Source organism: Diadema antillarum, unplaced genomic scaffold (genome assembly GCF_040938485.1).
Source record: "Diadema antillarum isolate AM-2024a unplaced genomic scaffold, OU_Dant_1.0 seq00000523_RagTag, whole genome shotgun sequence".
Taxonomy (NCBI): domain Eukaryota; kingdom Metazoa; phylum Echinodermata; class Echinoidea; order Diadematoida; family Diadematidae; genus Diadema; species Diadema antillarum.
In genome coordinates this window covers 2,737,573-2,762,793 of record NW_027271475.1, presented here as the reverse complement: position 1 = coordinate 2,762,793, position 25,221 = coordinate 2,737,573, and the positions used below count along the sequence as shown (strand labels likewise).

The 25,221-nt window shown below is 38.2% G+C and overlaps 1 protein-coding gene across 1 annotated transcript in view; it reads right to left on the bottom strand.

Moving 5' to 3' along the window:
- LOC139734387 (uncharacterized) overlaps positions 1-25,221 on the bottom strand; it is a 120,846-nt gene that overhangs the window by 82,158 nt on the left and 13,467 nt on the right. The gene's annotated exons all lie outside the window — the stretch shown is intronic.

The following is a 25,221-nucleotide window of genomic DNA, read 5'->3' as shown; positions in this document are numbered from 1 at the left end:
CTTACCTCAAAGAAAAGTACACTTCGAGAATCACGGAAAGATTAAAATTCGGCTAAAATTTGTAGCAACCTTCAATAGTTAGTGCTCTGTCAACGAAAACAAGCAGTCTCAACCAACTCAGTACTGGGCAAGCCGAGAGCTCGAGGGCTATTGATTTATTTGCCAATCCACTGAGCTGGACGAAATAGACTTTGTTCCCTCCTGCAATTTGATAGGAAAATGAACCTACACTCCGGAAAGGGATATTTTATCGATATGATTTACATGAGAGATGGCCTGTGCCATTTAGAGGAAGTATAGAAAGAAAATATGATGGACTGCCTTCCGCCATTTCGTCAGGTTTCCTAGCATCCTGGTTTAGTCTGTTAGGGTTTTGTTTTTGTTTTGTTTTTGTTTTTTGGACACTGGACTATACGGTGAGACTAAATTTTCGTTTTGTTTCGGTATTTGTTTTGATAATACGCTATCAATGAACTCCAGTGCAACAAACAGAAACGAAGCAAATATAATATACGTAGGACGTAAGAATATCAAAGATGTCTGACATATCTCATTTGTCTGTGCATATGCACTATTAAATGTCAGCTATTTACATAAAATCTCATTTTGATACATTTTAATGAATACTGAAAGGTATATAGGTGCCGCCTGGCATATGATTACAGTTATGAACTAGTTGCTGAGAAATCAAATTAATTCAATTTGATTCTATTTCATTTTCTTCTTCAACAGACAGAACAAAATGATATACGAAAATTACACATGATATTCAGTACACAATAGTTGGCTCTGCGATGAAACTTAGAGGTGAAAGCATGTCGTATGATATACCATTCATTGTTTTCACATAATGCTTCCAGTAATTTTCATTATAATGGTTTCATATTTCCCACTTCCTTCCACTGCCTAATGATGTTAGATTTTGAATTTTCATTTTTTTCTCTGACTAAAAACACACACATAAAACAAAACATATTCTTTACTGTATTGATAGGTGCACGTAAGAACGCAAAGCACACGAAAATAACAAAACAAAATGTAGAAGACAGTAGAAATCATAATAATGAAAGGAAAATTATTACCGTACTGATATTATGAGAGAATGATGCGTTAGATATGCTGGCGTGATTGCCCAAAACAATCAACGTATTGCCATACATGCGAAAATTACACGAAAATAAACACAAAATTGATTTGTGAGGATGTTGCTTAATCGTTGAATAAGCGTAGAATTGTTTGTGTTCTTTGCTGTCATTATATCCATTGTCATAAGTAGTGCACACGGTGTTATCCTCACTGGCTTCGTAATAGGACCTGGTTTCACAATGGTTCCGTCTTCTCATTTGACTCTACAATAAGTATATGATAAAAACAATTAAGCATTACATGCTCGAATATTTAAAACCAGCCGCACAGTCAGTAAGATATAAGACCGACAGTGATCATCATCTCACCTGGTTTGTTAGTTAGTTAGTGCGTTTGTTTGTATGTATGTATCGAATGGATGTTTATTTGTTTGTTTATTTGTTTGTTTATTTGTTTGTTTGCTTGATTGTCGAACGCTGATAAGATATTGAAACATCCTTTGATATAATAGGGTGGTTTACTGATTCTTATTAATGTGCTGTTTGTTTCTTGGGGGTTTGTCAATCTGCCAGAAAGGCAAATGATTGATTATGAATTGTGATAACAATAACTGTATATTAATACAATTTTTAGTTGTTATTTCTATAAATAGAGAGTAGATCCTAAAAGACTGTGCACGCATTGGTCGTGGTTATCATGTCGAGCAAGACTCAAGGAAAGTTTTGTGGTTGCCATGGGAACAACATCTACTGAAGGCGAGCACTATACTAATACGATTATTCTTATGCGGTCTTTATTTATTTATTTTTTTTTTTTGTCGCTTTAAACTGGAGAGGGTCTAAACATTATGAAGTGATGAGTGATCGTGACCGGAAAGTCAATTGCTTCCACCTGATATGACTTCTATACTACCTGCATTTTTCTCCAAAAATAACAAAAGATTGCAAGATTTGTTTGTTCGTTTGTTGGTTCATTCATTCATTCATTCATTTATTTTTCATTTCCAACAGAAACAGAATACAAGTACATAGATTTCAGTTTACAGAAAATTTTTAAGTATACGAAAATGTTGGAAATGGGGAGGAATGCTAAAAAGCTGGGCTTGTAGGGTGCATTCCCCCCACACGTAATACAAGAAATTATATGATCGATTGACTAAAAAACATTGAAAATGGATGAAACAAAGGAAACTAAGACAAAGAGACCTATAACTAACCTAACTAGGAGAGTAATCCGAAATAAAAACCCTGAACAAATCCCCTATATACACTAATATGCTGTCATGCCGGAAGAGAGAGGAAAGAAAGAGAGACAGAGAGGGAGAGAGAAAGAGAGAGAGAGAGAGGGGGGGGGGAGGGAGAGAGAGAGAGAGGGAGAGAGGGGGGAGGGAGAGAGAGAAACGTATTACGTGGAGTGATTGGTTGGTTTGGTTTGTTGGTCAGTTGGTTGTTGTTGCTGTTGCTGTTGTTGTTGTTGTTGTTGTTGTCGTCGTCGTCGTCGTCGTTGTTGTTGTTGTTGTCGTCGTTGTTGTTGTTGTTGTTGTTGTTGTTGTTGTTGTTGCTGCTGCTGCTGCTGCTGCTGCTGCTGCTGTTGGGGTTGGGATTGGGGTTTGTTTTTGAGAGGGGAGGGGTTCTTTAAGACTATCAGCTCATTGCTTTCAAGACCCGAGCCCATGCATAAAATACATAGAGGATAAAAAAACATACTATCGAACAAACACACACACACACACACACACACACACACACACACACACACACACACACATACACACATCTGTTCGATAATAGGTGCGTCACAAACTAATAACTTGGTATTCTCTCTGTGATGTGATTATAGCTTGTACGCAAAAGTCCACTCTAAATTAATATCGAGATATTCTTCTGCTTGATTTAAAAGGGGAAAAATGTTTCCGTACCAGTGAATGCTTAAATTAATAACCATTTAAATCGGACTCGACCATGGTCAAAAGAATGTTGGACGTATTAATAACACTGCCTTAAACGACGAAAGAACAAGTATAATAGATTTGTTATCGCGTATCGCAACCAAATACTTCTGACGTCAGATATCGCACACATCTACGTCATCATCCAGGTAAGGAATTTCTTCTGCAATTGTTTCTTCCTTCTTGAATCTCACTTCCCATAGTACATGACTTGTGTAGTTTTCACCCTTCATTCTTGCAGTGCGTGACGACATTTCTCCGTGCTCGTTGGCTTAATTTTGTTGTTCTGACTGGAGGTATAGATGAGCGTCCTGAATATAGTTCCCAGTTTGTGGTCCATTTCAAAACACTTTTATGGATCCAGCTCGCATGCTTAAAATGAAGTGCATCACGAGGTGCATGCTGGGAATGCAACAAACCCTCTGCTTATGTAGATAGTGGTGTGGGAGGTGTCTAGCCGTAAATGATATCATTCTTTCATTCGTTTTATATTTCAGCTCAAGCGATATGCTCTTTCAGGATTTAAGCGTGAAAAAAATGGTTGACGATTCATAGTGTTACTAGGAGTGTTGTCATGACAAAATTAATGTATTCACTACATAAATAAAACCATATATATCACACATAAAAATAAAGCTTAACGAATGCCACCAAATTGGGCAGAAATAGAATAATGATGGCGTTTCCTTATAACTATAAAAGTTTGCTTTTAACATCATTTTTCTATCATACACTATAAAATAAAGACGACAATGCAACAAACGGACAATACGCGAAACATATTGTCTCATTGTTCATTTACATGACACACATCCGCAGTCTAATACTTGAAAATGCACGAATAGGCATATTGTTTGCAGGACTTAATTTCGGACAAGACTTTGTAACATAGAAATAAAGAAATTAGTGAAATTGGACTGATGGCTTGAGACTAAAAGTATGAAAACAAAAATGACCAAAACTCGACCAGACAAATAAACATACTCGAAATATAAACACTGTAATTGATAATCATGTTGATTTAGTAATTCATTATATTGCGGGGAGAGAGTAACTGGCCTTTTTTTTAATGAGATTCAAATTGAATACTATTATGACCTTGAGGAAGAAATGGTGGTAATCAACACCACACTCGTCATTCAGTGACACCAAACAGCAAGAAAGCTATTTCACCACCAAACTTTTATGCATGAGGAATCAACAAGCACCAACTTCATTCCTCGATTTGGAGCGCCATAATACTGTTCTCTTTCTCTATACACGTGGGCTCTCTCGAATAAATCATGCATGAATTTGCATATATACATATTCATGACAATGCCACCATCCTATCATTTCTGGTCATTAGAATACGTGAGTGATGTGATGCAGCTCAAGCGAAGACTTGACATTTCGAGCTATTAACCTTTATAGACTCCGTTATAAATAGCACAATCAAAATGAGCTAATCCAACCTCTGCTGGTATGGATACACTGCAGTCATTTTCTTTAACGAGGAGACGTGATATTGATACATCAAAGATTAATCTTCACTTTTGGAATGCTAATGTTGAATTTCTGAGATGCGCAATAAAAAAAAAACAAATGATATTACACAGTGTTGCAACTGATTGACAAATTGCCCTACATCGACGTATTATGCACAGAATTATTGAATGTTTTAAGAGTAGTTATTATGGCCATTATATTTCCTTTTTAACAATGACTTACAGCTTAGACATCGATTAATTCATTCGGTGCATATTAACGCCGAATTAGGGCAATTTGTCAGTCAGTTGCAATAAAGATAACAACTCGACACAAGAATTCATGAATTTGAATTACACATCACAGTGTTTTGCATTATGTAACAGATTCGAATGTTTTGTATATTGCATATGACTTGATTTGATTCGATCAGAACTATATAATTCACACTGTTTGCTAGAGAAGGATGGTACTTCGTTCACAACTTTTGACTAACGTTCCCGTTGACAAATAAGAGCAAAAAAAAAAAAAGGACATCGAACTTCATTAAAATTCAAAATGTGGACCTGTCTCCTGAAGATGGTAATACATAATTTCTCCAGTCGTTTTGATATCGTATTTCTCCGAGACCACGTTTGAAAAAAAAAAAAAAAAAATCAATACCGGCCTCGATCTTGGTGAGATGGGTTGAGGCCAGGAGAGATGCATTATGGGAAGGGAGGATGTGTGTCGCTTTCTGAGAGGTGTGAATCCCACGTGTACGGAGATAGCCCCGCATCCCAGACAGGGCATTCATGGCAGCCGTAGTCAGACGTTATTATGACACCTTAGACATACCAGACGGGCTGGTATAAGTAGCCGACCTCTCTACAGACAACCACGTCTTCATGTTACATCCCTGTGGAAGAAGAGGATGCATTTTTCTCTTTACTCTCCTCTTCTCTCTCTCTCTCTCTCTCTCTCTCTCCCTCTCTCTACATACCCCTTTTCCATTCCTTCCCTATGAACTTTCTCTTTTCTTTCTTTATATTCTCGAGAGAGCAAGGAATTCCATTGCATCTACTATACATGGTCAATCAACTTCCTCGAACAACTTTCCTTTGATTTCTATTGTATGATATACAAAGGCGGGATTTTTTAAATTTCATTAGTACTGTACGTGTTGTTATTGTTGTCGTTATCAATTCATTGTGTTTGCTATGCATATTTCTAATTGTGATGATTACAACACAGATATTACGGGAACAAGGACCACAAGAAACATCAACGAATAAAAGCATAATAAGAAAAACTGCAATTCATCAACATTATTCAATAATGTTACTGGCAATGCAATCATCGTTTTCCAACTTCTGGCGAGATTAATTTACAGATGAGATGATGGGAATTCTTTCAACAAAATCATAATATGATACCGGTGATCAAAATGAATATAAGCCTGTCACTTCAGGCGCTGGGAAATTTAATCCCTCTGTTAATTTCAAGCGGTAATTGTTTCTCTGCCAATACACTATGTGCATGTTTAACCGTTTCTTTGTGCCTGTAACTTTGGAGATTGTGGAAAACTGGGGTCGCCCCACGAGCTGGACACCCACGAGTCATACGGTTCACGAGCTACATTAAGAAAGGTCCATGAGTCATACACTCGCGAATCATTATACAGCACAGCTAGACATCTCGTAAACAGGCCCACGAGCCATTGACACGACTAGGCCAAAAAGGCACACGAGCTTGGCACTAGGCAAATAAGGCCCAAGAGCTCAACACCAGGCAAGAAAGGCCCACGAGCTCGACTTTACGTAATCTGTTTAATCATTGGTTATTTGATGACACTGATCATCCCGTCGAGCTTATTGGCTATTGTGTCGAGCTTATTGCCTAGTCTCGAACTCGTGGGCTAGATTTATGCAATGTCGAGCTCGTGAAGCTTTTTGCCTCGTGTCGAGCTCGGGGGCCTTGTTCACTAGCTCGTATGCCGTATATGCTTTGTAAGCTGCATATATAGTTCGTGAGCTGTATGACTTGTGGGCTAGGACTCGTGGGCATCTAGCTCGTGACGTGCACTCGTACAACTTTAGGGGGTTTCTGTGCTGATCGACTTTCAAAGGGTTATATCTAGGTTTATTACAAGTACTAGCATAGTACTCCGGCTGAGCAAACTATACATTCATCGTGTTTGCAATTCTGCGAATTATAACTAGTTATGAGACCTTTGTCATGTATTAATTCTGTATATCATGCGTGTGCGTGTTTGTGTGTGTTTCATTCATGTAAAATTTTAGAAATCAAATAAAGATTATCGAGAAACAAAAAATGTATATGTATAGGTGGATCAATTTTTCCGTGATAATTCTGTAACACATTAACGATTAAAATGTCACATTTGGAAGGCATTTACAAATTATTTGATTCTCTGATAAATGACTATTTTGTTACATTGAAGAGATAGATGCTCATTGTGGTTTGTAGTCCTCTTGATAGTCTCTTAGACAAAGTTTTGGTTTCCTAGACAATTATAGCTCATATAGAAAATATTGTGTACAGAGTCTATATGACACATACTCAACATTTTTTGGCAAATTATATCTGGCATTCCTTTGGAAGGACTAAATTTGTGCTCTGTGATGAAATGTTATTCAAATCTTCGGATCAGGTGAATGGTGACAAGATGATCATGAATTACGGTTAATTTGAAAATCATTCAAATCGTAGGGCCATGTTTCTTGCAATGACTTTTACAGACTATCTTTTCTATCTATGATACCATGATAAACAACTGTTTATTCTTTCAACGATGCCATGTTTTCTGATCCTTCCCGAAGTTCTGTAGAAAGCTGTACTGATACTGCATATCGCAGGAGTTTATCGCAGAATGCTAGAATGAGGAACGCCTCAGTAAACCTTCTACCCTTCATCAGTCTTCCTTCTACCCACCTTCCTTAATCCTCCCTTCTACTCTTCATCTTCCTCTTCCACCTCCTCTTACTCTGTATTCTTCATTTCTCTTCTCTCTTCTGCATTCTATTTCTCTTCTGTTCTCCATACCACCACTTAATCTACAAACAATACTTACTACTCTGTATAGTTCCTCCTTCTCTACGAGTCACATTTCAAAGGAATTTCTTACTATACTCATCTTCCTGTCACCCAAATCGGATAATGTGATTATTGCAAAAGACTTGCAAAAAAAAAATCTATTGCTTTCAACGAACGATGTGAGCCGGTAATGCCTGCCGTAATAAAATTAGTTTGATGCCACTCTTGTTAACGGATATGATATACCGCCTTGGTGAAGAAGTCCCTATTTACGTGGGAATATGGTATCATGCTTATTTGCCGACTTGTGTAGTCTTTGTGAGCCGTGATCTTGTTGACGCGTTAGTCTCACATATCCGCTCCACAAACACATGACGTGCGCTTGAATGTCCGTATCATTCTATACATCGCCGTTTTCGTTCGCGCAAATTTACAGTGGCGTCAATTAGCACCATTTACCAGCAATTATCTTATCGCCTCTTGCGGTGTTCCAAGGGACCGACGGATGATAGCGCAGAATAAATATGACGTTCCAATTCTGACGGAAACGGACCGCGCCGCGATGTAATGTTAGAGTGCTTATTCGAATTGTGGCAATGTCACATTAGTTACTAAGGTCTATTATTGCATTACGTTGGGAAACGCTGTGTTGAGAGCATTTCCAATCGCCTAATGCACCGGACGGTGTATAAAGTTTTACGCAGACGTTCGCTCGCGTCGCCACATCTTTGCCCAGATGGATATGACTTTGTCAGTGGAATTATGAGAACCATCATTACTATAAAAAAAAAAAATGTTCTTGTATCCTTCTCAGTCCTATCACCATCATCCCCTCTCATGATTTTCTGACTCCTTGTACTCTCCACCCCCCCCCCCTTTTCCATTCTTCTCCTATATCTTCCTATATTCCCTTTCAATCCAAATCTGTTATGTCTCACTCCATTTCTCCCTTCTCTGGCCTTGGTTATCTACTCCCTCACCCAGACGCTTTCCACCTTCTCTCAGTTTCCTCTCTTTTCTACTTTTCTCCAGGTCATTCTCTTGTGGTGAGAAGCCTTGAGCACTTTTCAATCTCTCTCTCTCTCTCTTTCGTCTCTCTCTTATTATATTGTCTTTCCTCATAAATTTCAACCATAATCATCACTTCGTCGTTTAAGCAATATGCCCGCCACACGGCGAGTTTCTGCGCATCGCCACCAATGCCGTTCATTTCACGGGTCCCTCGATCATGGCGACGCAGTCGCAGTGGAATGTCGATACGGACGAAATTGACAATTCGCGCGTGATAAAGATGACATCAGCTATTGCGCGCCCTTTTTTTTTTTTCGTCTCTTTTGCGGAGAAAATTAAAGGACAGGTGTCCCCTAAGCTTCAGCTACTGATTTTTGACCTCCTCCTCCAAATCTAAATTCTACGAGTTATTGGACGCGAGTATAGAAAAGTGTTACCAGGTTACTATATCTTTTGAAGAATGTCAACCTTTGTATTATAACTGACAGGCGAAATTTTCTAGACAAAGATATTGCAATGTTGTTATTTTTTTCTTTGAACTGGTAAGTGCGTCAGTTTCATATCCAAAGCGTCGCAAACGTGATTGTACCACGTGATTTATGTTAAGTTTCATATGACTCTGTCATTATGTGTGTGTGTGTGTGTGCCTTTAATAGTATACACATACAAACATAAAATTATATAGATATCATTATCATTCATTGTTTAGCTTTCGTTTGAATTTGTGTATGCATGTGTGTATTTATGTATCTATTTACCATTCACTTTTTCATTTTATTTGTTCAATGTAGATGCTCATATTCATGAATAATGAATTCAATATGAGATTACAAAAAAGGACACACTAACCAAGTTTCACAGCCATGAATGTGAGCCATAATAATTTGATTAAATGTTATCATCACACTATAGTGATTTCATAAAACGAACTGAAATTTTACTGCTCACATACATTCAGAACGAGAAAGCGCAGCAAATCTAAATCTTGATGACTTGAATTTGGCATACAGCCGTATACGGTGACTTGCGCAGTGTTTTCGATTGCTGCCATTTAAGTCCTTTTGTGAGACTGATAATGTAATACACGGACTGGAACCATGCACTGATGGCAGAGTGGAAAAGATATCAGAACCGAGTTCGAATCCCGCCCAGTGCTTATAAGTCCATGAACAATACTTTTTTTTTTTTTTTTTTTTTGGGGGGGGGGGGGGTTAAAACCACTATAATATGTCCCTCTCGAGGTGAGTCTCGACACAGGTGTGGGTACTTGGCAACGCTAGGGTGATGCTAATGGCAGGGTCCTCTGGTAGCAGTGTCAACAAAGTAAAAGAGGATGACCCTGGATAAAGAGGACATGTATATTATTCAATACATGCATGTCAGTCCGATGATCAGACAACGGTGTAATCTCTAGACTTAGTACCCTAATCTTATCAGCTCAATCATGTTCGAATGAACACGTGATAATAATTAGATGATGTAATAGGTAGGGCCTTCCATGAGTACGTTCAGCTTCCGATTCAGCTCGTACGTCATAATGCTTGTTTACCTGGGTCCGCATGTATACAGTATGGTGCATAAAAAAGACAAGTCCGGGTGTAACAGTAGAGGGCGCGCTATAAACATCGAAATAAAAAAAAAAAAAACGTAAGGACTGCAAAGAGCTTCTTTTTTGTGTGTGTATATCCTTTGGGCTGAAAGGGATCGTATAGTTTTGGCGAAAGCCTAACTTCACGTTTCTAACATTTTTTGGTGAGATAACAAGAAATCTCTTATGAAATATGAAAGAGCATGTATTTCCAAAAGGAATTCACCGTTTATTTGATGAAAATTGGTTTTGAAATGGCTGAGATATCCAAAACAGAGCAATCCTCATAAAAGGTGGGACCCGCCTTATATTACGATCCCTTTGTTTTACCTTGTTTTTAGATGCCTCATCCATGTCAAAACCGATTTTCATCAAAAGGTTTAAACTTTGAATTCCGCTTAGAATGGTATGCTCTGTACTATTTCATAAGTTGTTTCTTGGTATCTCGCAAAAAGTTAAAAGCCCAATCCTCATCTCCACCGATTCTATAATCATCCCTTTAAAGCCATGATATATCACAGTGTATATACGCGAAAGGTTGGAAATCTTAACATGGTTACATAAATGTGAAAATGAGCCAGACATTCCGGGGGGCGTTTTTTTTTAAAGACGGCACAGATTGGGGCATGGCGCGTGTTAAACCTATGGGAAAAAACGTTGGGTTAGGGTTTTTGGTTATGGTTATGGTTAGGGTTAGGGTTAGGGTTAGGGTTGGGGTTAGGGTTAGGGTTAGGGTTTGATGGTTAGGGTTAGGATTAGGATTAGGGTTAGGTTTAGGCATAGGGTCCCCGATAAATTTGTAGTTTCCCCAATCTGTGCCGTCTAAAAAAAACACGCTTCCGGGGGGGGGGGGGGGGAAAGCACATAACCAAATCGGCGACAAAAAGTGGTGTCTTTTAGAATTACAAAAAAAAAATTAAAAAAACATAAAATAGTTGACGACAAATAAACAGTGAAAAAATTTTGATCAATACAGAATCCTTATTTTCTCCCTGTGAATCACATACACACACAAACACACACACACATGCACACACATAATTGCATATATAATTATATTTATATAATATGTATATACATATATTATAGTGAAAACTTTGAGCAAAGTTTGAACAAAGAAACTGTTTCTGGTCAGTATTATATATATGATATATATGAAAGTTCTGCGTCGGTGTGTAATAAACAGATATCAAGAGTAAAAACAGTCGTATAAAAACACCGCAGGAGCCAAAGAAAAAAATTGGACTGACGTTTCGGTCAAAGACCTTTATCAAAGCCTTTAATGTGATAAAGGTCTTTGACCGAAAGGTCAGTCCAATTTTTTGGCTCCTGCGGTGTTTTCATACGACTGTTTTTACTATATATATATATATATATATATAGGATATATATATATATATATACATATACATACATATATATACGAAGGGTTTGTTTGCAAAAACCGATAAGTCCATTTTTAAAGATTTTGAGGTACGATCTCTGTCATAAAGTACAAAATAATACCTTTTAAATGATATATTTTTCACTACATATAAAGGTACATTTTTGAAGTTATGGTCAAAAGAAGCACAAATTTTCTTATTATTTTCTTTATTTTTCTTGACCTTTAATCGCAAATATCTCCATTTGGCAAATATGGACTTATCGGTTTTTTGCAAACAAACTCTTCATATATATATATATATATATATATATATATATATATATATATATATAATACCACCATCATCAGTATTGCCATCATTATCCTCATCTTCATCATATAGTAACCACATGATGGATTTAATTCAATGAGACTTGATGAGCAAGAGATGTCTTTTTTTTCATCGTTACTTTTCACCATTTCGCTGGCTCTAATGGTTCTCATATTCTATATGGCATCATTAATGCACTGCAGATGCAGATCGATGAAATCCACCATCACCTTATTAAGAGGTTTTTGTGACCTTCCTTCACCTCATCCCTTGCACGCACCTTCCTCGCAGTCCACGACATAATGCACGAGTGGGTCCAAAAATAAGTATACATTATAGCGAACCAAACCAAGCTGAGAATACGAAGACGCGTGAAATTTGTTTTGAAGTGTAATTAAGACACAGAGGAAGGGATTGGAAAGGAGCGAGGAATGGATCTCGCATTCCAAGGACCCATTTTATTTTAGAAATACAATGCGGTAATTAAAATGCGCTTGGTTTTGCTCTGGGTCCCTTCTGATGTGCAGTGTGGATGTGGTGGCGTGTATGTATGTGTGGGACTGGGACGTATAATGACAAGTGTGAGATATTTGAATGTTCCTTGATGTAAGCCGAGTTATATGCATGACTTACAATTATACTCAGACAGACAAACAGACAGACAGATAGGGCGAGGTCAACAAAATTAACCTGTCATTATTTCGGGCCAAGATCTGTAAATTTCTCTTAAATAGAATAGAAACATGGGGGTAAAAGTAACCTCAACATCTTAACGCCGCTTGATTAAACTATAATGACACACACACACACACACACACACACACACACACACACACACACACACACACACACACACACACACACACACTTTATAATTAGGGGTGATTTTCCCATTTTGCCAACCTGGCACCACCGAGAGATGTAAATGTATCTTTCCAGTCTAGTGCATATTCACATTAAACACTGCTTTATACGAATATTGTTCTGTATTAAAAATGATTCAGACTTTACAGGCTTAATGGTTAGCTTAATAGTCACTTAAAGTTTGTCATGTAGCGCCTACGGAGGTGAGGAATATTTCGATGCATTTCCTTGTACTGTGGCGGATCCAGGGGTAGCGCACCGGACGTCCCCTTTAATTTTTTGTTAAACGAAAGAAATAAAATGAAAAAATGGGGAGGGGATGCGCCCCCTGTATAAAGTCGCCCCCCCCCCCCCTTTACGGAATTCCTGGATCCGCCCCGGAGTGTATGTTTCAATATCCTGAAACTACTTTGACGGCTTTCATTTCTTGTCTTGAAAGTAGTGGCGTGTTTATTTTTATCATTGATTTATGAGTAATAATGATCGTGATGATAGTAATAATGATTATAATCACAAGAGGAATCATCGCCAGGAATCATCATTGTTCTCGTAAATGGCTCCCATTAAAATCATGATTAAGCGATAACAGCAATCTATTGTAACATCGCAACTATGACTAATCTTATCATTAATGTGCTGTCAATTAACCAAGAATAGATGAGGTAAGCCAACGCTGAGTAATATCAATGTTGCGGTAGTCTATGAATACGATCCATTGATGTTTCATTCTAAAACGTATGGGATTGTATGCATAGAATAAATCTAGGGTGAATACTGAAATGAGTTCTCGCTATGCTTATGATGCACTAACAGCATATCGTCTCCCATCGAGAAGTAACACATACCCTAACCCGCGACAAGTATGAATTGAATTTTTACATCGTGCAAACACTCAGCCAGGGCAGTCTCCCCCAATAATTACGTTGTTCGACAGTGGATCTATTGACTTGATATCATATTTTCATTTCGACTCCACTTGCATCGGCTCACTGCCATGTTGATCACGGTTGCCATGGAGATAATTAGATTTGCCACACACAGCGTTGACGCTTTCTCAGACGTGTACCCACGACCAAACCAAAGTTTAGCGACGCTAACAACATTAGAATGCGACCGCCTGTCATTATTAAAAATTTTCAGCGTCGGAAAAAGTGATGCAAGGATTTTTCTCCATTTCTGGGTTGTTGTTTTTTTTTTCATTTTTCTTTCATCACAACACTCAGGAAGTCGGCTGTGATATGAATCATATTTTTGCAGCAGCAATTGAAGAAAAAAAAATGGTAGACAGAGGGTATCAAAAGAGAAGCACAGGAAACAGCTGAGAGAAAATTATGATGATGATCATCATGTTGATGAATGATGGAATATCTTGATCATAAAAAGACAACAATGATGATGAGGAGGAGGAGGATGATGATGATGAGGATGATGAGGATGATGATGAGGATGATGATGATTACAATGATTACGTCTATATTTATCCCAAAGCTATACTGTTAATAACATGAGGATGATGATGATGATGGTGATGATGATGATGATTGCGATGGTTACGACTATTATCCCAGTGCTATACTGCTAATAACATGAGGATGATGATGATGATGATGATGATGATGATGATGATGATGATGGTGATGATGATGATGATTGCGATCGTTACGACTATTATCCAGTGCTACTGCTAATAACATGAGGATGGTGATGATGATGATGGTGATGATGATGATGATGACGATGACGATAATAACGAGAAATGGAAGAAGAACACAATGAAAGAGAGGAAAAGAAGAAGATGATGAAGAAGAAGGTGAAATGATAATGAAGGGGAACACTATATTGTGGACTGTGAAGAAGTCACAGAGGTAAGAATTCAAGGATGAAATATAAGAGTAATAGAAGGCAAAGCAATAATACATTTGATTTTTTATGAATAGATATTAGTACTGTTAAATCATTAAACAGGAAACCAATTGTAACGCTTTGCAGTAAAGTCTGTGTAGTTATGGTAGAAAGGGTAACGAGTGATGCAGTGTGTATCAAGGGTAGCAGTATTACGCTGTAGTAACATGTAATGCGGATTATAGAAGAATAGGAGTACTAGCATACATAAACGCAGACGTGATATGTATTTGATATAGTATTATATATACATAGCAGAAGTATTAGAAGTGGTAATGGTAATAGGAGCAGAAGTTATAATAGTAATATAGAAGCAATAACAGTATAATAGTATAGGTGTGATAGTAGTGATAATTATAGGAGTGGATCAGGATAACAACCAGTTATGATATTTATATGATATTTATTTCATATAATATTCCATATGATATTTCAGTAGTTATAGAGGAAGCAGCAGTATCCTAATGTTATAGTAGTCGTACCAGAAGCAGCCGTATACAAAGCGAATGTCTGTTTGATTGTCATACTGTAAATCCTTACAGCGGTATACTAGTAGACGTTGTGCTCCTGGTGATTTCGATGGCAGTCATGAAAGTCATTTCACGCTATCATTAAGATAATAACGCACTTAAGCTGGGACAAATCGAGCGTGGCTGATGCTTCATTCATAACTTTATCTTTTCGTATACTAAGTATAGCTTCTTCCTCACTATGCTATTCCTGATGCAGATTATCGCGGAGAAGAAAAGAAAAAAAAAGAATGTCATCGCGATTTGCATTTTGAAGTTTTTGACTGGAATACGTAAGTCATCAGCCATGTCAACTAGAGAATCAGCGTTTGATTTCCTATAGGCAGAAGTTTGAATGGATTATGAAACATATGCTTTTACTAAATAACTGTGCAATTCCACCTTCAGACAGCATTAAGTAGATATTGGACGTTTGGCGTCTTGCGTCAGAGAGATAATTCCCTGAAAATAGATATCTTCTCATTGAAAGAGAAAAATGGAAGCTGACACAGGTGTAAACTTCATTACGTGCTTAAAGTATTCGTTTTGTGTTACACTGAACATGGAGACGTATACACAATAAACTGTTCACAAAATGTATGCGATTTTTTTCTTGGGTTTGCATTTTTCTTTATTTTAGACTTTTCTCTCTCTTTCTTTTCTTTTTTTTTTTTGCCTCCGTCTATGAATGCGTTTACAGAGAAATACGAAGAAAATTCTAATCTCATGAGACTCAATGGTGACGGTTTCATTAGACTAAGAAAAAGTTTGCAACATGCTTTCTTAAACCCCTTTGTGATTGCTATACATATTAAGTGAATATATGCATTGACGCCACAAGTGCGAACGAGTTGATCCGGGGAGAGAGAAAAAAAAGATAATAATTATAAACACTCTTCCGCAGCTGCCTGCCTTCAAGCAGTCTAGAGAAAGAGTAAGCCATAAGTATAAGAAGATGTCTGAGGGGGATAGAATGTGACGTCATTTGGGGGTACTTGTTAATTAGATAGGGGAGGAAAATTTCTACCATCACCACCAAGAAGCCACAAGACACGATGCGATGGCACACGATGAGCAAAATGCGAGGCTGTGGGTTTTAATACCATGAATACTGTCCAATGTCTAACTTCGACTTGAGCACGTTGAGTGCAAAAGTAATTTGAGAAATGTTGGCCAAAGATGAAATGATAAAACATTTTTTGTTCAGGTCTGCAAACGTGAAATAGATCGATTGTCTCTCCTGCCGCAAAATTCTCTCTAATGGTTACATTGAAATGAAAATCCACTCCATTATCATAAACTATCATCCTCCTCCTCCTCCTCCTCCTCCTCCTCCTCCTCCTCCTCTTCCTCCTCCTCCTCTTCCTCTTCCTCCTCCTCCTCTTCCTCCTCCTCCTCATCCTCTTCCTCCTCCTCCTCTTCCTCTTCCTCCTCCTCCTCCTCCTCCTCCTCCTCTTCCTCCTCCTCCTCTTCCTCTTCCTCCTCCTCCTCCTCCTCCTCCTCCTCTTCCTCCTCCTCCTCCTCCTCTTCCTCCTCCTCCTCTTCCTCTTCCTCTTCCTCCTCTTCCTCCTCCTCCACCTCCTCTTCCTCCTCCTCCTCTTCCTCTTCCTCCTCTTCCTCCTCCTCTTCCTCCTCCTCCTCTTCCTCTTCCTCCTCTTCCTCTTCCTCCTCCTCCTCTACTTCTTCCTCCTCCTCCTCCTCCTCCTCCTCTTCCTCTTCCCCCTGCTCCTCCTCCTCCTCTTTTTCTTCTTCTTTTTCTTCTTTTTCTTCTTCTTCTTCCTCTGTTTCTTCGTATATGGCATGCACAATGTATCTGGTTGATACCGTTTACTGACCGTTGCTATAGTCACCTGAGGCGAACCATGAGGGGTCGGTATCATTCAATTGCTTTCTGATGTGGAGCCGCTGGGGCGGACCCCTTCAGCGTGTTTAGCACCCTGCTCTTTGGGATGAATGAAAATCGAGATCTTTAATACGTGCGGGTTGGGACTCCCCCACACACATGACCAGCAGTATTTAATGCAATTATATCTGTGGGACAGTGTCTCCCCCTCTTACCCGAGGGGACGGCATGCGACAACATTGCTCAGAGGGCATCGAACCCGAGCAACTGGATTGTAAGGCTACCGAGCCACACCACCTCCCATAATATCAAGTATCGAGAGCAACAGACAGTATGGTGAAAGTTATATTAAAAACGAAAATGTAAGCAAAAAGCAATGTTTCGCGAAAAAATTCACATCTCCACCCCCCCCCCCCCCCCCCATTATCTATAACAGGCACAATCTCATAAAGCCAGCAGGGTGAAATGATGACGTCACACTTAGTGTTCTTTGCATTCACTCGCAAGTGATCCTAATAGTGTTTCCTGTTTTTACATGAATTAAAAAACTGCTACTTTAATGCTACTACCAAGCCTTTACGATTTTATACTTCCACACCACGAACCTCTTTCAGTTCCTATTATACAGTATTGTATCTGCTTCTCCTTCTCACACCCGGTTCTCACACTTACGTGTACATGTATACCGTCTCAAATCGTCCTCAGTATAAATATTATCATCTCACGGAAGCGATAACTGACCCACCCCAAAGATAATGATTATGGCCTCTGAATGGTCTCCCCTCCCCTCCTCCCTCACCCTTCTCCCCATTCCCCCATCAGCGGCAGATCCAGGAATTCTGTAAAGGGGGGGGGGGGGGGGGGGGGCAACTAATATTTCTGGTGCCACTTCGGGGTTTCATTTCATTTTTTGCTTTTTATTTCTTTTGTTTTTAACGAAAAATAAAGGGGGACGTGCGCCGGTTGCGCCCCCCTCTGGATTCGCCACTGCCCATGTTTCACTTTAATTCTTCTTGGTTCGCTTCCGTCTTCCTTGTCTGCATCATCTCCGTCACAATATAATTTCTCTCTTTGTTTTTCTTTTTTAATCACATTTTTTGTCTGTACTGTAGAAGTTGGCACTACACAGGTAGTAAATTACGGTCTTCCAATTTACTCAACACCATATCAATTTGCAAGAGGGAGGGGGGTGGGAGAGAGAAGCATATAATTATTATAACAAAATATTTTCAAGCTCATGTCATTAACTGCGTTGTTTTTATCTGTTGAGCAAATAGGGGAGAAAATTGGAATGACAGTATTTTGTTCCAACTAAATCGGCGGCAGAGCATCTTGAGTTATTTGACGATGTCGGCCCGATTTAATGCCATACTTAGCAGACATCGAAGTGTTTGCATGGCGTCACAATGACGTGTACCATTGTATCACATCTATTTGACACATATAGTGCATGATTTTGTTTAGCATGTTTGCGTGGTTCGTGAAAATGTGCAATAAAAATCATGTCGTTATATATATATATATATATATATATATATATATATATATATATATATACATTGATACAACATTAAGACAAAGTAACATCGACTTTTTAGTATAATTCTCAAAGAAGTAAGTCGTGGTGTATATTTACGTATACGTCGGCGTACGTGATGCACAAACGTGATACAAATGCATGTCAAATGTATGTTGCTGTATATCAAACAGTATATGTTGTGAAAAAGACCTTAGTAGTATAACTTACACACTGCTGAACATTGATTTCTCTCAAGTAAAATTGATTTTAAGGAGGAAAATATGAAGAACACGATAACAATGCAGGGGAAGATTTGGGAGTAGTAGGTAGTCTTTTGGGAGGTTGTTGGAGAAGGCGAATTGGCATTGATATTTTATGTGGCGGGGAGTAATCTTGGCAAATATCTCTCTATTTTGGAAGAGGTTTTCTTTTTACCTAAAAGATTGTTCCCTCCAAGACTGTAAGTCGAAGAAATTGCTCTTTAAAAGCTGCAACATAAGATGAGAGAAGAGACAGACTGACATACACACAGACTGACTGACAGACAGAGACAGAGTATTCTAAGCCTAAGATATTCTCCCGCTCAAAACGACGCGAATACAATGCAACATTTTCAATCGCAGTGGTTGCATGAAATTGAGTCAGGTTTTTTTTTTTCCTCCGAATTTAGTAAAAGAGAAGAGAAACCTTGCGTTATATAATGATTAGGTTAAATGCTTACTCAAAATAATGTAGTCTTTCATAGTTGAGGGATTGTCATTGTTTTCGAGCCTCGGCTTTGATTGGCTATGTTATATTGCTTTATGGTTGCTCATATCATTGATTCGTATAGAGTTACCGATAATAATATGTTGTAAAGTTATGGTAGTTTTATGCAACGGGACCCTTAAAATTTAATCTAGGCTATGACTGATTTCTCATCTTCCTAAAGACAATTCATTTGAGTATGAATCATTAGACACGCCAGAACTATTTCAAGAAACAGGGACGCCAGCTTGGTTGTATTATGACCGGATCGGCATGGCAAAACATTCAACCTTGCCGATTTTGTCAACAGGTAATAGGTTCAAGACGAGTGATTACGCCCCCATTAGTCATTACATACGTCATTTCTTCTTTTCCAGAATGTCTCTCCGTTCAGACATGCCTCGGACGTTCCGTGTTGACACGCTGCATATCAACAGGTGGCTATCACTCTCACAGGTATGACGTCACTTAATTCATTCTGACGTCACATGACCAAGTTCTTAATGAACTCTTTCACAGCCTGTCCACGCCACTTCCTTCGAGCAAAATACTTTTTCCTATAAGGCGTTTTTTTTTTAATTTACACATTCCACAAACACACACACACACACTCACTCACATACACACTCAACCAAAATGCATTTTCAAGTTTCAGTTTTTGTCTGTGATGGCTGGATTTCTTATATGTACTAGATTTTGTGTGATGTGGAACCGAAGGATCTATACCACGTTCCAGAAAATTCCCCCTCCCATCACTGCCCATTTCTTTCTTTATTTAAGCAATATCATTATTATCATTATCATTATTTATCAATATTATTATTATTATTATTATTATTATTATTATTATTATTATTATTATTATCATCATCATCATCATCATCATTATCATTTTGGATTCATAAAAGACAGATCTAAAGCGGAGCACCTCTACTGGATTCTTGCATTGGCCCGTTTTGCCTTGTTTTTATATTTTGTCTTTACTGATATCTCAATGGCAAAATATCATATCTATTGGATTCTTCGTCTCTTTGTGCAGATAAACTTTGACTTTGATGTGAAAGCAAAAGTAAATGTCTGACCTGCCGGAAGGTTGAACATCTGGTATGAAGAGGCTATGGGATTTTCTGTGCGAATCGGCACTAAAATATTCAAAGGGTTAACGAAGATTCCCCAACATCTGATGATGATGATGATCCACAGCATTTGTATGGCGCCATATATCTGTCATAGAAACATTCAAATTAAATGTTATAGTGAAAAATGTGAGTCTTGAGTGAGGCTTTGAAGTGATCCAGTTTGTCAATTTCACGGAGGAAAGATGGGAGGGAATTCCATAGGCGAGGAGCAATAGAGGAAAACGCCCGGTCTCCGTATCCCTTCAGATGTGTGATGGGCACCTGGAGAGTAAGGCGTGGGGCCCGTTGCATAAAAGTTACAATTATGGTAACTTTGCCATCCAATGGTAACTACCATGGTAACAATGCTCAACAGCCAATCAAAATCAAGAATTCCATGGAAGTTACCATTGGATGGCAAAGTTACCATAATTGTAACTTTTATGCAACGGGCCCCAGATGAACGAAGGCCTGGGCGAGGCTGAAGTTAACATCTCCTGAAGTTAAGATTTATATGCATGTTTCTCAGAGAAAATGCGAGGGGTTTAATGTCATCTGGGTATGCTGAACAGATTGAAGAGAAGACGAACTGTACGTTGTACCAAGTGGGGGATATTTTGTGATGGAACGTTTTAGGATAAAAGGGGAGCCTTTATTGAAGATATCTCGTCATTACGACTCAGTAGACGAGTTTCACCACTTTTGTAGCAACTTACAAGATTTTCATTGCTACGTTCATCCTTGTCTATACGATTAGTAAGAAAATGATAGCATCAATGGTATACTTTTGACAGTTGTGTGCTCTTTTTTGGAGCTGCCTTTAGTCAATACATTAATTATGATTTCAATCTATTACGCGGGAATCCGGTTACAGTTCATTATTCCGAAGGCTATTCGTATCTCCGAAAATGAAATAAGGTTCGTCATTTTCAAGGTCCACTAATCCAAAAATAAAATAAGGTTACTTTTTTCCCGAAGTTTCGTTATTCTGTAGATCCACTACAAAACACAAACAATAAACAAACAAACAAATAAATAAACAAACAAAAAACGCTAAAAAAAAGACACAACAACAATTAGCAAATTTATATAAAAAATGTTCAGTGAAAGTTCCTTTGTTTAATTTGTGGTAACGTGAAGTGATAATAGGCGTTTTCACATCAGCCCGATGTTTCGAAATAGCGCGCTATTTTCTGACTTGGGAAATTAAAAAATATCTCGAGCTTGGATTTTTATCGGGCTGATGTGAAAACGCCTAATGACGGGTACTTTTTTTTTTTCGGGCATGTTAAAAATTTGAGTGAGCTATATGCACATCTAATCTACATTATTTTACTTCCTACAGAGAATTTTCAGCAATAGCCAGATAACCATCACGCTGAGAATGACGGTGAGATACTTTCCTTCACAGAAATTAATGTGCAATGCTGAGCATCTGCGAGTTAGATCAACAATTAGCAAACAGGTGCAGAAGCAACGCATATCATCATTATCTGAGGTTAGATTAACTAAAGGACGACGAGATACAGGCAGTATCATGATTATTATTATATTATGTTCGTGGGTCTGTGTGTGTGTGTGTGTGTGTGTATTAACGACGAGGGGTCTACACTATGAGTAATACTGACCCAGTAATCAAAGCGAAAATGGTGAAGCATGTTCCCACAAGAAAGTTTTATAATGTAAAAATCTGCCACGTGTATAGATTTTATCTCTGGCAAAGATATATCATGCCAGTATAATGTCATGTTATTGTTTTCCGCATCATTAATTCCTGAAATCGACTTACAAATCTATTGTAGTTAATTTATAGATGAAAAGACAAAATAATGGACAGAAAAGTTAGATAGATAATTGATAGATAGGTAGATACATAGATTGATTGATATAGCCAGCTAGCTAGATGGATGGATAGATGTAGATAGATGGATAGACCCATAGATGATAAACAGTTGATATATAAACATATATATCGGTAGATAGAGGGAGGGAGAGAGAAAGAGAGAGAGAAAGAAAGAGAGAGAGAGAGAGAGAGAGAGGGAGAGATAGAGAGAGAGAGAGAGAGAGAGAGAGAGAGAGACGAAAGAGTGCAGAGATATCATTGTCGTTGTCATCACCATAAAGTAAGACCGATACTATGGTAACAATAATCGGCACCTGCAACCCCGATCAGTCAGCTAGATTTTCGTAGGCTGTCCGGGTACAACAAAAAATATTGCTACCACTCTCAAATTTGTCTTGATTTCTTTATGTACGCATTTGGTATTTTGACGCTCATCTGGATTCAAATTCATCCTAGGTCAATGCAAACCTCTTTTCTCCCCTCTTCTTCTGTTGTTGCTGTTATTGAGGGTTAGGCCATGTTCAGCCCTAGGGGGCGCTATTACCTCAAACCTTAAAGTCGCCATTGGTTGAGTGGCCTGTACAGCATATTCCTTACGAGTTCTTGTCGAGCTACATGTTTAATATTTGGGAATGTTTTGGAGCCGAAAAGCATGGAAAAAAAATAGGACAAATGCAGAGTCTGTATAAATGATTTAAAGGGATGGTACAGTATTGGTGGAGATGAGAATTGGGCTTTTAACTTTTTGCGAGATACCAAGAAAACACTTATGATACAGAGCATACCATTTTAAGAGGAATTCAAAGTTTCTTTGATGAAAATCGGGTTTGGAATGACGGAAACATCCAAAAACAAAGTAAAACAAAGCGATCGTAATAAAGTGTTGGTCCCACACTTTATCAGAATCGCTGTTTGTTTGGGTTTTTTTTTTTGGGGGGGGGGAATATCTCGGCCATATCAAAACCAATTTTCATCAAAAATAAACGTTGAATTCCTCAAAGAATTACATGTTCTTTCATATTTCATAAGAGGTTTTTCATTATTTCACCAAAAAATGTTAGAAACCCGAAATTAGGTCTCACCCAAAACTGTACGATCCCTTTAATGTTAAGACTTTAGATAGTTTAGACAATCTACTTTGACTGGTACATGGCTGATGGTTGACTAACCGGATTGATCCAACAGAGCAGAAGCAGACTAGATCAGTTATTCTTTCGGACAGTCAAAAAGGGTGCAATACATATACAGTTATAGGAGACAAAAAGACAAATCTCAAAAGGATCCAATAATTGTTCGGACAAATTGTTTCAACTCTCTTTTCTCCAGGATCTCTCAACGATTTCTCTATTTCGGTTTGAATTGGTCTTTTTGTGGTTAGAGAAAGGGGGGGGGGGAGGGAGGTAGCCTACACGATCATACGATCGTCCTATAGCTGAAGGCATGAAATGCTAACGTGATTAAAATGTGCACCAATTTCAAATGTTTTCTCATTTGCCTTTTTAATGAAATCTTTTGGTGGAGAGAGTTAAACGATGTTACTGAATGCTTCCGCCCTGTAAACCAGCTGCGATAAATCGTCTATATAGCGCCCTCTGCAAAAAAAAAAAAATAATAATAATAAAAAGATAGGACCGCTCATCGACATGTTATCATTTTGCATGACTTTTCATTGCTTTGAATGTTCCACAATGAACCATATCCGTCTTGCTGGTCCACCAATAATATATAGTCAGGTATCCTATTACCGAACGGTATCCTATTACCGAACGCGTACTTTGTCAATGGAGCGCGTACAACAACTCGAATACGCATTTATTGCACTACAGGCTGTTCATCTCATAGGGGAAGCCAGTGCCGAAAATTGCTAAACTGCAGCAAAAAACAAAACAAAACGTAGTTTACCTCAAATTTACGTAATAATTGCTAAAATTTCGATGTTCGTTGTCCTGCGTTAGTAAACATTGACCGAAAATACAATGTACAAATTTCCCCATACAGTGGGCGCACGTTCGGTAATACAATACGATTTGCGTCGGTAAAAAGAGACAACTTTTGTGGAAGGGTTATTTGAAATACGGATTTTTTTTCTAGAAGTTGGCTTATTTTTCAAGTATTTTCGTTACAGCTAAAGTCATCAGCATTTCAATTATCTATAAGGATATTTTTGGCTGAATTATTGCATAATGTTACCCGTTTGGAGCAATAAAACAAAAAGCGTTCGGTAATAGGATACACCTCCATACAAATATACTTTGCCTTGAGAGTTGCTGGTTAAAACTATGGGCAGAGGTGAATCCAAAGGAACAAATAGGCCTTTTTGAGACACCGAGGCCTATACTTTTAACCAGAAACTCGAAATTAGGCAAAGTATATTTGTTTTATATTTTGGATCACAAATTTAAACAAAAGAAGGGGGAAATGGGGAAAATGCGAGCGAGAAGTCGTGTCGTAGTGGTGGATGTGATGTTGTGAAGGGGCTCTAGTAAGCAGCGCACGATGTCAGGCTGCTTTGTGACGTTAAAATAAATTGTTTTGTTCAAAAAGGTTACATTTCACAGAGTGACGGTACGAAGCAATGCGCAATGTTAAAATTGCTTTATGACGTCACAATTTACAAGAAATTGATACACTTCACAGACTGAAGGTACGAGCAGCGCGCAATGTCAAAATTGTTTTGTGACGTCACTTTTGATTTTGTTTTTGTTTTGTTTTTTTAGAAATTGTTACATTTTAGAGTGTCGGTACGACGCATGCAGTGTGCGATGTCAGAATTGCTTTGTGACGTAATAATTATTTGTTAAAAAATCTTGTTACATATCACAGAGTGAAATTAGTATACTATCTGCAAAATGTTGTCATAGGAGTGACGTCATTTTGCACATAGTACTTTATGGAGTGTTAAACATGCCAACAATAGCACCGCGAAAACATTTTAAGCTTCAAATTCAATAACTTTCTCACCACTGTTTCTGACTGATTACATTGCAACTTGTAGTTAACCGTTTGTCTGATTTTCCCATTTCCACTTAAAGTTTACTTGAGC